Below are 13659 nucleotides of genomic sequence, written 5' to 3' on the forward strand. Positions count from 1 at the left end.
AGATAGTATATATAAAGTGCTTAGTATACTAACTGGTATATGCTAGGTGCTCAATGCATGGTGCATCAGCCAAAGCAACAACAGCAACAACAATAATAATAGCTTAGAGGAGGAAAAGGGGTATCAAAGGAACTGAAATTTGAATTAGACTGTCACTAATAGGTGGATGGGTAGTACTGGAATGCTGTGGAAGAAGAGAAAGTGTGGTGTAGACATACTGGAGAATAGAGTCAGAATTTATCAAATGAAAGAAAGACAGTAATAAAAGTTTGTGATAGAAGGTCATGTCCTTATATGTATGAAGACTTTACATGCCAGCTCAGGAAGGTGGTAAACTTCAATTTTTAGTTTAGTTAAACCTTAACCATAAAGATCATTACTTCTGGGGAACCAGCAGTTGGCATCATGGCTATGTCGCTGGACTCCCATGTAGTCGACCACGGTTCGAGTCCCGGACCAGATGGCTTAAACTCATGCCAGGCACGTGTGCGTGCGTGCCTAAGATCCTGAGAGGAGAATGGAGGAGAAGGGATTGCAGCGTGGCCATCCCCCCTGGGGGGTGATTTCTCACCTTCTATCTGTTTGTCTCTTTCTGGCAAGCACCCTATAGGAAAAACCTCTCAGAAAAGAAAAATCATCACTTCTGAACCCCATATTCTGACTTTCTAAGTCAGTAAATATGAGGTAAGGCATACCAATCTGCATTTTTAACAGGGTCTTGAAGACCCTTTTGCATAGTTGCAAATAGTTGCAGATGGTTTATAGACCACTATTTGAGGAACTTTCCAATAGTGAATCATTGTAGGTAATCAAGATGGGAGAACTTTGCTTTATAATCAACTCTGCCACACAGATCCTCATAAAACCGTATCCTTTGTTTGTCTGGGGGATACAGTAAAGATTATATATGACATCTAATTACAAGAAGTCCAAATGGGAACTTTGCTGGAAAGACATATTTGCAGCACTAAGTGTGAGCAAATAAGGTTTACCTGAGGGAGGAAATTGAATGTCAGGATTAGAATTTCTACTTAAATGTTGTTACAAAGGCACAATGATGACTGATATATGGTTTCTGATGCCTCAAATGATTTGAAGCTTAGTGGATTAGCTAAGTACATATGATTATTAATAAGCAATATGGTAGACCTTGTATTAGAAATTTTGGGTTTGAATTCTAATTCAACCACTCATGAGCTCTAAGGTCACATGATCACCACTCTCAGCTTCCTCAGGTGTCAGATGAGGGTAATTTCTATTTTGTGTAGGGACCTCATGGTGGAATTATGAAAAACAGATCATGCTATACCAAAATATGATTGCAAAGTCTTAACGTGAATTTAAAATCATGAATTTTTTTCTAAGTGCCATAGAAGAGGAACAAAATGAGGTGAGGGCTTTAGCAAAGAGGAAACCAAATCTGAAAATGAGAAACTTCTTCATGGAGGTGGCAGCATTTGAGTGGGCCTTGGAGGATGGAGGCCATGTAATAGCAATTGATAAGATGGTGTGAGGGCATTTCAGGTGGTGGCGGGAATGGCATGTGCCCAAAAAATATATAAACTCAGGGTTATTGGAAATGAGGGTAGTTTAGAACAAATAGAATATTAGATAAAAGTAGTTAGAAATTTGGGAGGGATAGAAAAGTTGCTCAAACTTTCAAATTTCCTTTTTGATAAATCTGATAATAACACACTGCTTTTATAACTCATATATATATAGATTTTTTTTTGAGAGGTTTTTGCTATAGGGCGCATGCACTCACCAGACAGACAGAGAGACAGAGAGATAGAAAGCGAGAAATCATCCCCCAGGGGGGATGGCCACGCCGCAATCCCTTCTCCTTCATTCTCCTCTTAGGATCTTGGGCACACACACCCACGCGCCCGATGTGAGTTTAAATCACCGGGTCCAGAACTCAAACCACGGTCAACTACGTGGGAGTCCAGCGACATAGCCGTTACGCTAACTGCTGGTCCCTATAACTCATATTTTATATAAATTCTCTCCACTCTCATTATGCATGTTGGCATATAAAATTCCTTTTTCAATCATGTGAGGCATTCAAATTAGAGCCATTAATTTATTTGATGACAGACACTTTCTTGATACTGTGAAAAATAAATACACCAGAGCGACCAGCTGTCCTACTTTGTTTGGCTCTGATTGGACATGGGACTTTCAGCATTAAAACTGAGTCAGTCAGTTGCAGGCAAGGTGGACTGGGTGGAAACGCATCCACAACGCATATCAGTTCAATAGTATGCTTGATGTTAGAAAGTTGGTTCTGATTATATGCTGTGGAGTCTGATTTTGAAAGGCTTTGAATTTCAGATAAAGGAGATTTTATTTCCCTAAAATCCATGGTAAATAAACTGAATGTTTTATTATTTAGTTATTTTTACATTTTATTTATTTTTAAATTTTTATTATTTTAATTTATATAGTCAATCATTGTACATCACTATAACTTATAAAATGAATTACTTGACATGAATATAGTTCACACCAGTCCAGTTGAAGATATCATACATGTTATCATCAACAGACAATCTTCCAGTCTTCCATTTCTGTGTCTTCTAAATGGTTTTCTCTCTATTTTTCTCCTTGATTCCTTTCTTCTCACCAAATGTTTTAAACTGGGAGTCAATAGCTTACAGCGATACACTAAAGCTTTGATTTAGTAACAGCATAGATGGTGGAACTGTAGTAAAATAGAGAAACCCTTAGCTGTATGTATAAATCTCCTGAAGAAATTCAGATAAGATCTTTACTACAGTATTGAAGGCTCTGAGACAGGTAGATAATTTTGGAGAAGCTATGAAAATGAGTTTAAAATACTATCATCTGGGGTTAGCAGATGACATAGTGGTTAAGGCAGTGGTTTCCCATATGGCTGATAGCAGTTTGGGTCCTGAACTTGGCAGCTTACTTTCTCACTTTCTCCTCTCTCTGGTCAACTTTAAAAAGAGTAATAATAAAATAAAATAATCACAATGAATAAAAAAATTAGAAAAAATAAATAAAATGCTATCACCCAATCGTCAAATTTGAGTATTCAGTATAATAAGAGCTACAACAGTAAAGTGAAATGTCTAATTTGGATGGAACATTTTGAGGAAGAAAGTAGAGGAGGAAACAAAATTGACTTTTATGCTGGTAATTAAATCAATCCTGCCCCTTATTAACTGTCACTGCTAATAAATGGTTGTTACTTTGGAAGAATCTTGGTTGCAAGTTAAAACAATTTTCTAATATATTGACTTTTCCATAAAAGTATTATATATCCTTAGATAAGGATGTGAATGAAAGTTCTTTGTTTAGGAGGTGACTTCTATGGGGGAAGTGAGACAAAGATGAGAAGGAAGCCTAGAAGGGTAACATCAAACAGGTTCTGTCGTTGGCACATTGAACCTCCATCCCTCTGGGATCCCTGGACATCAATATAATTAGTATGTGGAAACAGCAGAGAGCATAATGATTACATTGCTGGACTCCCATACTGTCAACTGTGGTTCGAGTCCCAGTCCTGGTGGCTTAAAACTCATGCTTGGTGCTTGTGCATGTGTGCCCAAAATCCTGAGAGAAAAATGGAGGAGAAGAGATTGTGGCATGGCCATCCCCAATGGGAGGTGATTTCTTGCTTTCTGTCTCTCTCTGGTACTTGCCCTATAGCAAAAAACTCTCAAAAAAGATACATATGTGTGTGTGTGTGTGCTTGGTAGGGTCACCTCCAACATTAACTACTTGGACTAGAATCCTTGCTCCAGAATCTGCTCCTGGGGGATCTGAAGCTAAGATTGATAAAACATTCCCTTTCATTTTAAAATCTAGACAATATGTTAGTTTCTTAAACTGTAAGATAAATCGTTAGAGATAGAACCTAGAATCATTTGCTGGAAGTTGTTCCAGTTATAGTCTGACTGGGGAAAGTTGAATGTACTAATAACTTCACATGATATTATTGAGTCTAACCTCCACTATTTCATTTTAATGATGACTGAATTCCAACTAGGGGAAGTGGAAGAAAGAAACACATACATACAAATATAAAAATGATTTCACAGTTTGTAACATTAATTAATAGTAAGGCATACTTATTTTATACAAAAAAAATGCAGACCTTAAAATCTGAAGATGAGGAATTTGTGCTTTAAAGAGAAAATATGAGGCTCTGGAGATTATATAACTACCTCATCATTCACCTGTTTAATGACTATAGTTATGCTTTCCAAAAGGAAATATATATCCAATTATTTTACTGAATGTTAAAGAACATAACAGACTACATAAGAGTTAGTTTTTGGTGGAAAAATGTCACTGTGTAAAGGAAAATAACAGATCGTAGTTGCTAAGCCTTCACTCTGTTTTAATATTAATATGTTGCCACGTTTGTAGGACACATTGTTTCAGAAAATTAGTCTCAGGTTTCCATATTTTATGAGAAGATGATTTCATTAGCTATGGAATGTCTATTTTTGTTACTGCTAAGGGGAGCTCGAGAACTTCAAATCATAATTGAAATATTCTATTGATGTGGTTGCTTAGCAACAAACTTTATATAAGCAGACTAATCATTTTGCTTAAAATTTTGTTACTTTAAAATTTTTGACTAGTTTTCAGCAGATCCCTTCATTGTAAAATGCAATTTTTCCCCCTCGGTAATTTTAAATGCATATTTGCATCTGAGATGCATGTTTCATAGATCATGACCAAAGTTTGATTTCCTTTGAACTCTCTCCATGGATCAGATTGACCTAGGATCATTAGAATTAATGAAAATTTTGCGAGTAGCAAAACTTTCTTTACTTAAAAAGCAAGGCAAATAATGCAAGAGTTGTTAAAGCAGCAATGAACTTTGTTGTCAATTCAGAGTGGCAGGCCATGTCTCCCATATGTACTTTCACCCCACCTGCTCCTTATTGTCTGAGTCTTTCCATTCTCAATCACAATCTCCATAAGTAATAAAAAACAACCTAAAATACCCAATGTACTAACAATTATTTTTTGATAAATGGCTAACACTAAGATAGCAGTTTTTCATTTTTTTATAAGTATGTAACTATTTTCAAGTAGGTTCCCAAGGAACAGTGGGGTTTGGTGGAAAGTATGTGAGCTCTGTAGTCACATGGACTTTGCTGTATTGTTACACCGAAGTGTCTCATTGGGTACTCTTATCTAAATTAGTTTATACCTATGAGCCTTAGCAAGCTTTCTCATTTATACAAAGGCTATAAAAATAAATCTTGCAGGGCTATTGTAAGAATTAGAGGGACCAGCAGTTAGCATAATGGCTATGTCGCTGAACTCCCATGCGTTCGACCACGGTTTGCATCCCGGATCCAGTGGCTTAAAACTCATGTCAGGCACATGTGCATGCATGCCCAAGATCCCGAGAGGAGAATGGAGGAGAAGGGATTGCGGCCTGGCCATCCCCCCTGGGGGATGATTTCTCGCTTTCTGTCTCTCTGTCTCTCTCTGTCTGTATGGCGAGCGCATGCGCCCTATAGCAAAACAAACGAACAAAAAACAAAAACTCTCCAAAAAAAAAAAAAAAAGAATCAGAGATGATATATAAATAGTGCCATTTCTAGATATAAAAGCTCATGAAAGGGTAGGGGTGAAACCATGGCTGAAAATGATGCTGAGATGGTCTAGTTAGGGTTCATGATAGACTGTTGTGCTATGGACCAAACATGACCTACAGATAACTACGTTGTTGTCGTACCTGCATTCGCTGGTCAGTGCATTTTTCGTCACAAATCCATCCTAAGCAGTAATTCCCTGATGGTCCACATGGCATGCTCGGAAGACACTATTCCATGTATGACAACATTTCCTGCTGTAATGTAGTACTTGTTTTGGAGTGGAGAGATTAAAGAAGAAAATTAGCCACCCATATTGTATTACATATCATTGCAAAAAAAAAAAGGAGAGATGAGGAATATTTCCAAAATATCCATTCTTTTTGATCCGGATAGAATCAGTTTTAATTTAATTTATAGTCACTTGTATGCATGAAGTTGTACCATCTGGCACAGGAGGTTTGCTTGTGTACCAGATTCCTACAGATTCTCTCGATTCATTTCACATATTTGTTTCCTACCCTGCTCCATTCAGTTCCATTGAAGTAAAATAGTCTGACCATAGCTTGATTTAATTGGTGGCTTTTTGCAAACATGCCCATTGTCCACTGCTGTGTTGGAAAAGCTTGGTAGCAGATAATCTCAATTTGATTCTCTTTCCGTAATTTACTATTTAAGACAACTCAGACAAACCACTAATAACCCCCTGGGGTCTAATTTTCCCTTTGGCCAAATGGGAATAATAATAGCTCTCAGTGTTGAGGGGAAGATATGTGAGATAATGTAACAAAAGTTCTGAACATAGTGCTTGATAAGGAGAAGGTGACCGATTATGTCCACTATCATGTATTTATTATATTGCAGTCTTATATTGGGAACGTAGATATGCTAGGCATCACTTCCACTATAGAAATAGTAAGAAAAGCACATATTCTTTCTTTAACAAGCCTATACTTTAATAATAGAAGAAAAGCACATAAACATAAATGATAGTAAGCATAATATTTGTTTTTCTTTTTTCTTTTTTTTTTTTTTTAGATTCTATAGTGACAATAAGTGAGTCACATTTTCATAGCAAAGTCTGGAAGAACTCAAGAAGGAGAAGTCATTGAGATTTAATGTTAGAGGAGAAGAAGATTGCCACATAAATAAAGGGGTAAATAGGAAAGATTTGAATAATAAAAGTCCAAAATAGAAATACTAATATTTCATACTCCAAGTTCCAATTTTGAATGAAAACCTGTATGTTATATTTTTTATAAGATTGTCCTTGTGAGAGGACAAATGAGAGATCTAGTATATACTTATTAGCCCTAAAATCACACTCTTTAAAGTATGAAACTCTATTCCAAGCATTGCTGGGAATGAGATATTTGATAATATTCTGTCAGGAACTTCACATTTATTATCTCCAGGAAATTACAGTGTCAGGACTATAGACTTAATGCAGCTAATGTCTACAGAAGGTAAAAAATAATCAGCAAACTCATGAACTGGGCACTTTTTATTGTTCAATAATAATTTATTTCAAGTCTGATACACTGCCTTGTTTAAAGGCTTTAGTGCCCATAAGCAAATTAGACTAGATTTAATTTTCTCTAAGCAGATACGAATTTCAGGCATTTTTATCTTATAGAAAAGCTCAGACTCCACCCTTACTCTACCCTTACTGCGCCAACAGTCTTATTTAAAAGAAGTGTATTATCTATAGTTATCCATAGCTCTATGCCTGACTCATGAATCTGTAAGACACTGTTTTCTGATACATTATTTACAACTGATTGCTGCTCTTAATTCTTCTCCCATATGTGGAAGTAGCTGATCAAAGGAAACTATGACAGTTTGATCATTGCTTTTGTATTTAAGAATGTTTAAGATGTTAATTTATCTTTTTGGTTAATGGTATCTCAATTCCTGTGTCTGAACTAATGTATTTATTACTTTTATCACCCATACATTACAACAAAATACATAATGGGTTTTTATACTACTCATATGATGTTTTTTCATTAGGATACTTTGGCTTAAGGTATACATTTATTTTTCTAATATAGTTGTTATATAATGCAGATGTTTAGAGCAGCTTTGAGTCCCATCAATGAGTGGCCTTAGTATTAAAGATGTTGCCATGTTGCTCTTAGATGGTTTGCTGCAGAGCTAGGGTCAGAAGTATGCATTTCACTCTCTTTGGGGACTTAGCCAGCTCTTATGACAATAAGTTGTGCAGGACAGTCCCTTGCCTATGGTTCTAAGAAAATGTTTTAGAAAAAGCCTTCTTGGATTGAAATCATCAACACATATTTTATCACGTGTCTATGACTGGATATAACTTCTCATAATGATCCACTTTCCTGGAGTCTCACAATTAATCTCCCAATAGTTCATTTTAGCTCTGTGCTCTGATTTGTCCAGTGTTCCCTGAAATCTTCTGGTTTGAGACACTTTGTCCACTCTTTTCTAATTAGTCACTTGGTATCATTTTTGTAGTTAATTCTGTTCTTGTGTCATCTGGAAAACAAAACTTTCTGCCTGAGATAATCCTTTGTGTTTGAGAAAGAAATCTCATTGTGGAGTTCTATCACTACCAGACTCATCGTCTTCTTTTTTTTTTTTTTTTTATTAAACTAATAGAAAATGCACATGTTGAGAACCAGCAGTTAGTGTAATGGCTATGTTGCTGGACTCCCACGCAGTTGACCGCGGTTCGAGTCCCAGACCCGGTGACTTAAAACTCACACCGGGCGCGTGTGCATGCGTGCCCAAGATCCCAGGAGGAGAATGGAGGAAAAGGGATTGCAGCGTGACCATCCCCCCTGGGGGGTGATTTCTCGCTTTCTGTCTCTATGTCTCTCTCTGTCTGGCGAGCGCACATGCCCTATAGTGAAAAAACATCTAAAAAAAAAAAAGCACATGTTTATGATGTACCACATGATCTGTTGATATAGCATATATATTATGGAATGAATAAATGTAGCTACTTAACTTGCATTACCTTGTATAGTTACTACTTTTTTGGTAAGAATACTTAAAATCTAGTGTTTCAATTTTCAAGTGTGTAATACATTATTATTAGTTTTAGTTCCTGGACATACAATAGATCTCTTGATGTTGCTTTTCTTCTGTATTGGTTTCTGCTGGAGAGTCTTATGAAACAGGATCCCTGGACAGGGGTAACACTTCAAGGGCTTTCACCAGTTATTGGTAACTGGGTATAACTTCACTTGTTCTCAGCTTCTTGAATTAAAGCATGCCATGAAGACCATAGTTCTTTAATTTCCCTGGTTGCTGCCCCCCCCCCATACCTCCACTTGCTATGAGACTTTCTTTTTGTATGTTTTGATTCTGGTCTCCTTTGGAAATACTTTATTTCTACTCAGTATGGAGACTTCCTTCTCCCTGCTTCTTCTGTGTCAGACTCAGTTCACCTTTATTGTAATGATTTCACCTAACAGTTACCTTGTCATGTTTTATTTCCAGATTTATTGAGGGGTGATTGTAAAATAAAAATTGCATATATGTAAGGTGTACAGTAGTTGTTTTGATACACATGCATGTTGCAAACTGATTACCAGAGTCCAGCTAATTAACATACCCAACACTTCACATAATCTTTTTTTGGAGTTGTGGGAGTTAAAATGATTGAGAACTACTCTCATATAAAATTTTAGGTAAACAATATATTATTATTAACTGTTGTCACCATGCCGTATATTAGTTCTACAAAACTTATGCATCTTGAACCAAAGTGTGTAACTTGATATGTTTTAATATATTTTATGCATATGGTTAAAAGTCATTGTATGCATGTATACATGCATGTAAACTTAGCAGGAAGATGCATCAGTTACCCATTACTGCATAACAAATTACTCCAAAATTTAGTGGCTGAAGACAACAAACATTGTTGGATAATGCTGACTCAGTCTATTTTATAAAGTTGTAATCAGGATGTCAAGTAGGTCTGTGGTTATCCAAAGGCTTGACTGAGGCTGGAGCATATCTGCTTTCAAGCTCACTCATGTGGCTACTGGTCAGAGGTTTCCATTCCTCTCTACATGGGTCTCTTCATGTGAGCTCATTTGTTGGGCAGCTGGTTGGAAAGGTCAAATATTTTGAGAAACAGTATATATATTATCATTCATGAGGTATCCCTGAAAGCCTCAGAGTATCATACCCAGCATATTATTTTGATTAAGTCAGTCAAAGGGATGAAAATCGACTGAGTTTTATTGGAGAGTGGCAAGATTCTGGAAGAAAATGTGGAAATATGGAAATATTGCTTTGGTAAAACTTTTAGAAAATATTATCTGCTACACTGTGGATTTTCTAAATAATAAAGAACTTAGATCAGACAAGATCTATAAACATCCATTTAAGCAAAGACTGGAGATAGAATAAAGACTAATATGTAGATTTTGATCAGCCTCTATAGCACCAAGGTAAATAGCCAGAGGACTTTTTTCCTAGTTTCATTTTAACCACCATCTTTCTTTAATTTAGCCCCATTTGATTAGGCTGGCTGATGATATGGTAATGTAAAGTCAAGAAATGTATCCTTCTACTTGGTTTTCTTACTCATAACTTCTGTGACCTAATTTCCTAGGGAAATAATTAGAAGTTAAATATTGAGATCACCATTCTTTATTACTCAGCTGAAACTCTCAAAATTTACCTTCCAAAGTGGTTTTTGCTTGACTTAGTGCTGATTGGAAATGAATGATAAGAGATGACTTCTTATTCTTTTTTCAAATTCTGATTTCTGAATGTAAGTGGAATCGAAGTCATTATAGGAAAAATACATCAAGAAATGCCAGAGGGGTTAATAAAAGACACACATCTTAGAGAACTTTTTATGTTAAGATAAGCTATTTGTATCTACATACACAAGGAATATACTTTGAACTAGAATATGATTTATACCCATCAGAATTGATTGAGAGAAATAATCCATCTCTAATTTTATTCCTTTCCCCTTAAATTTGAACTAGGTATGAAATCTCTTTCAGTCAATTCTTTTCTAAGAAGAAAGGCTCTTCCTGGGGGTCACTGGAGTTTCATGCTTTCTGTTTATTGGTCCATTAAAGTAGAATTCTGGAGGAAGAATTTCATTTTGTACATAGAGGACGAGGCAAGTGAAGGACTAGGAAGACTCCCTATCTCTGCCACATTAATCAAACTAATTAGAATATCCATATTGCTGATGATTAATCCTGCCTTTGATTGGCAAAAGCTGTACTAACACTTTTTTATATGTCCTTTGCTACCCATCAAACACTTCATTCAAAGCTCTCTAATTCTGTGCATATGTGATTTGTGTTTATATAAAGCATCTCAAAACAAGATACACTGCCAACATAGTAACCACTTGGGTTTTAAACTGTACAGAGAATTGTGTAGCAAGGTAAAAATACATACATTAAACTAGGACAGAAAAATAAACGGGAAGATAAAAGGGGAGATCCCATTATATAGGACTATAGAAAATTCAGTCATTTAGACACTGATTGTTTACAAAGAATGCCTTAAAATGAGTTCATTGCTTTAGGGCATCACCTTTGGTAGCATTTCTATAATTGCTGTGACTAGCTATTGGAAGATGTCCTTGTTGCTGCCTGCTGTACAAAATGTATTTCCTCTCTTTCAAGACCCCTAATGCACGGACCCTCTCTCAGTGGTGAAACCTAATGTCCACACACTTCTTTCTGTCCCTTTTGGGAGTTTCTTCTTTCTGTTTCATAGGCTATGTTCCATGCTATAGCATACTCTGTTTCTCTTTATTCTTTGAAGCAAGCAATATTTACTGAGGACATATTATGCACCATAATGTACAGAAATAACAGAAGTAATATCTGCTATCAAGAAGCTAACATGTTTGGATATCAAGTTACATTTGGAAATGTAAGTATCTCAGTTTGGGTTCTAAAAGAATCAGTGAGTGTCTCAAATATATTAATATATTGTCTTTATTTATTTATTTATTTTTTTAGAGTTTTCTTTTGCTATAGGGTGTGTGCGTTCACCAGAAAGATAGATAGAGACAGAGAGACAGAAAGTGAGAAATCAACCCCCAGGGGGAATGGCCATGCAACACCACAATCCCTTCTCCTCCATTCTCCTCTCAGGATCTTGGGCATGCACGCACATGTGCCTGGTGTGAGTTTAAGCCACTGGTCTGGGACTCGAACTGCGGTTGACTACATGGTAGTCAAGCAACGTAGCCATTATGTCAACTGCTGGTCCCATCAAATATATTGTCTTAATCACTCTGCTTCCCATGTCATCCTCATTATGATTTTTATAAAATTCACACTTTACAGTTTTATACCACTTGTAGAATTTTATACTTACTTCTGCTATCTTATTCAATTATGTGGCAGCTCTTATTTCCATATGTTTCTTTCTACATTATGAATTAATAAACTGAAATTCATAAAATATATCATAAAATTGTAACTTCATACTATGGTTTGAATGTGTCCTCCCAAATCATTTGTTAAAATTTAGTGAGCCATTGTAATGGCGTTGGGAGCTTGGAAACTGAATCTGATTATGGTGGTGACAGGTATGGGGCCTCTGGGAAGTGATTAGGTATAGGAATGGGGCTCCTATGTTTAGATACTCATAGATTTTTTAAGGAGACACAGACCAGATACACTCCTCTTTCTCAAGCTCATGCCCTCCACCATATTACCCACTAGCTATACGATTCTTATCAGATACAACTTGTGACCCTTAACCCTCAAACAGTGAACTGAATAAACCTATTTTAATAAATTACTCAGTAGGTGGCATACTGGTTAGATCACTAGGCTCCCACACAGCAGACTGTAGTTTGAGTCTGGGACCTGGTGGCTTGCTTTCTCACTTTCTCTCTCTCTTTAACTGTCTCTGGTGAGCCCATGTGCTCTATAGCAAATTAAATAATAATTATAAATAAAGTTAAATAAATATTTCTTTGAAAAAAATTACCCAGACCAAGTAGTTCTTTTATTAGCATCAGAAAGGGCCAACAAAACCTGGAAAATATGTTTTGGAGTGGAACACAAATTCCAATGTATTGATGCTTATCTGAGTTCTCTTTCTACAAAACCATTCCCTAAAATAGAGGAAATTGGTACTGGATGAAAGAGAAAATCATTTTTGGGACCAGCAGTTGGTGTAATAGCTACGTCACTGGACTCCAGTTGATCACAGTTCAAGTCCCAGACCCAGTGGCTTAAACTCACGTGGGGCGTATGTGCGTGCGTGCCCAAAATCCCAAGAGGAGAATGTAGGAAAAGGGATTGCAGTATGGCCATCCCCCCTGGGGAGTGATTTCTCGCTTTCTGTCTCTCTGTCTCTCTCTGTCTTTCTGGTGAGCTCACGCACCCTATAGCAAAAACCTCTCAAAAATAAAAAATAAAAAAGAGAGAGAGAGAGGAAATCATTTTAAACATTTGGAACTCTGCACAATACTAGAGATTACAGTAGTTCTGAGAAAAGGGCTCTGTGTTGTTTGTGACCATATGAGGACAGTGGAAACTGGTGGCTCAAAGGTTAAATTTCCAGTATCCTCTGACCTATTAAAAATGTTGCTTAAGATTAGGCCAGTGAGTCAAAGGTAGGAATGGAGGCTTTTCTTTTTCTATGTCATTTTATTTTAAAATTTAACTACAATAATTTTGGTTTCTACATCCCCAATTTCAAGTCCCATTCTGGAGTTCTAATTTTCATTTATGTATGAGATAATTTAATTGCTGTGGATCAATATAGGGATGCAAATATCATGTATAATCTTGTTCCTATGAATCAATTTATGTTAACTTCCCAAGGATCTTTTCTCAAGTGTAATGTTCTTTCTCTTCCCTTTGCAGAGGCATCATAATCTTAATTCATGGCTTGCTCTACACTTCTTGTTAAGTGGACTTTAAAAAAAAGTCTTTAGTTTGCTGATTGAATTCTTAACTTCTCATATTCTGTCATATCACCTTCTTTCCTGGAAATGAGAAGTTTTAGGGGAGAAGAGTTTACTAGTGGTTTCTGTAAGGTAGTTAAATGTGGTTTCCTCTTGCGTACATTTCAGGACTGTACGTCT

General features: G+C 36.4%; 1 pseudogene; it reads right to left on the reverse strand.

Moving 5' to 3' along the window:
• Positions 1-2365, reverse strand: part of LOC102482839 (protein BEX2-like) — a 35568-nt pseudogene extending 33203 nt beyond the window's left edge.
• Between the last annotated feature and the right edge of the window lie 11294 nt (positions 2366-13659).

This window comes from Tupaia chinensis, unplaced genomic scaffold, assembly GCF_000334495.1.
Source record: "Tupaia chinensis unplaced genomic scaffold, TupChi_1.0 Scaffold000399_1, whole genome shotgun sequence".
NCBI classification, from domain to species: domain Eukaryota; kingdom Metazoa; phylum Chordata; class Mammalia; order Scandentia; family Tupaiidae; genus Tupaia; species Tupaia belangeri.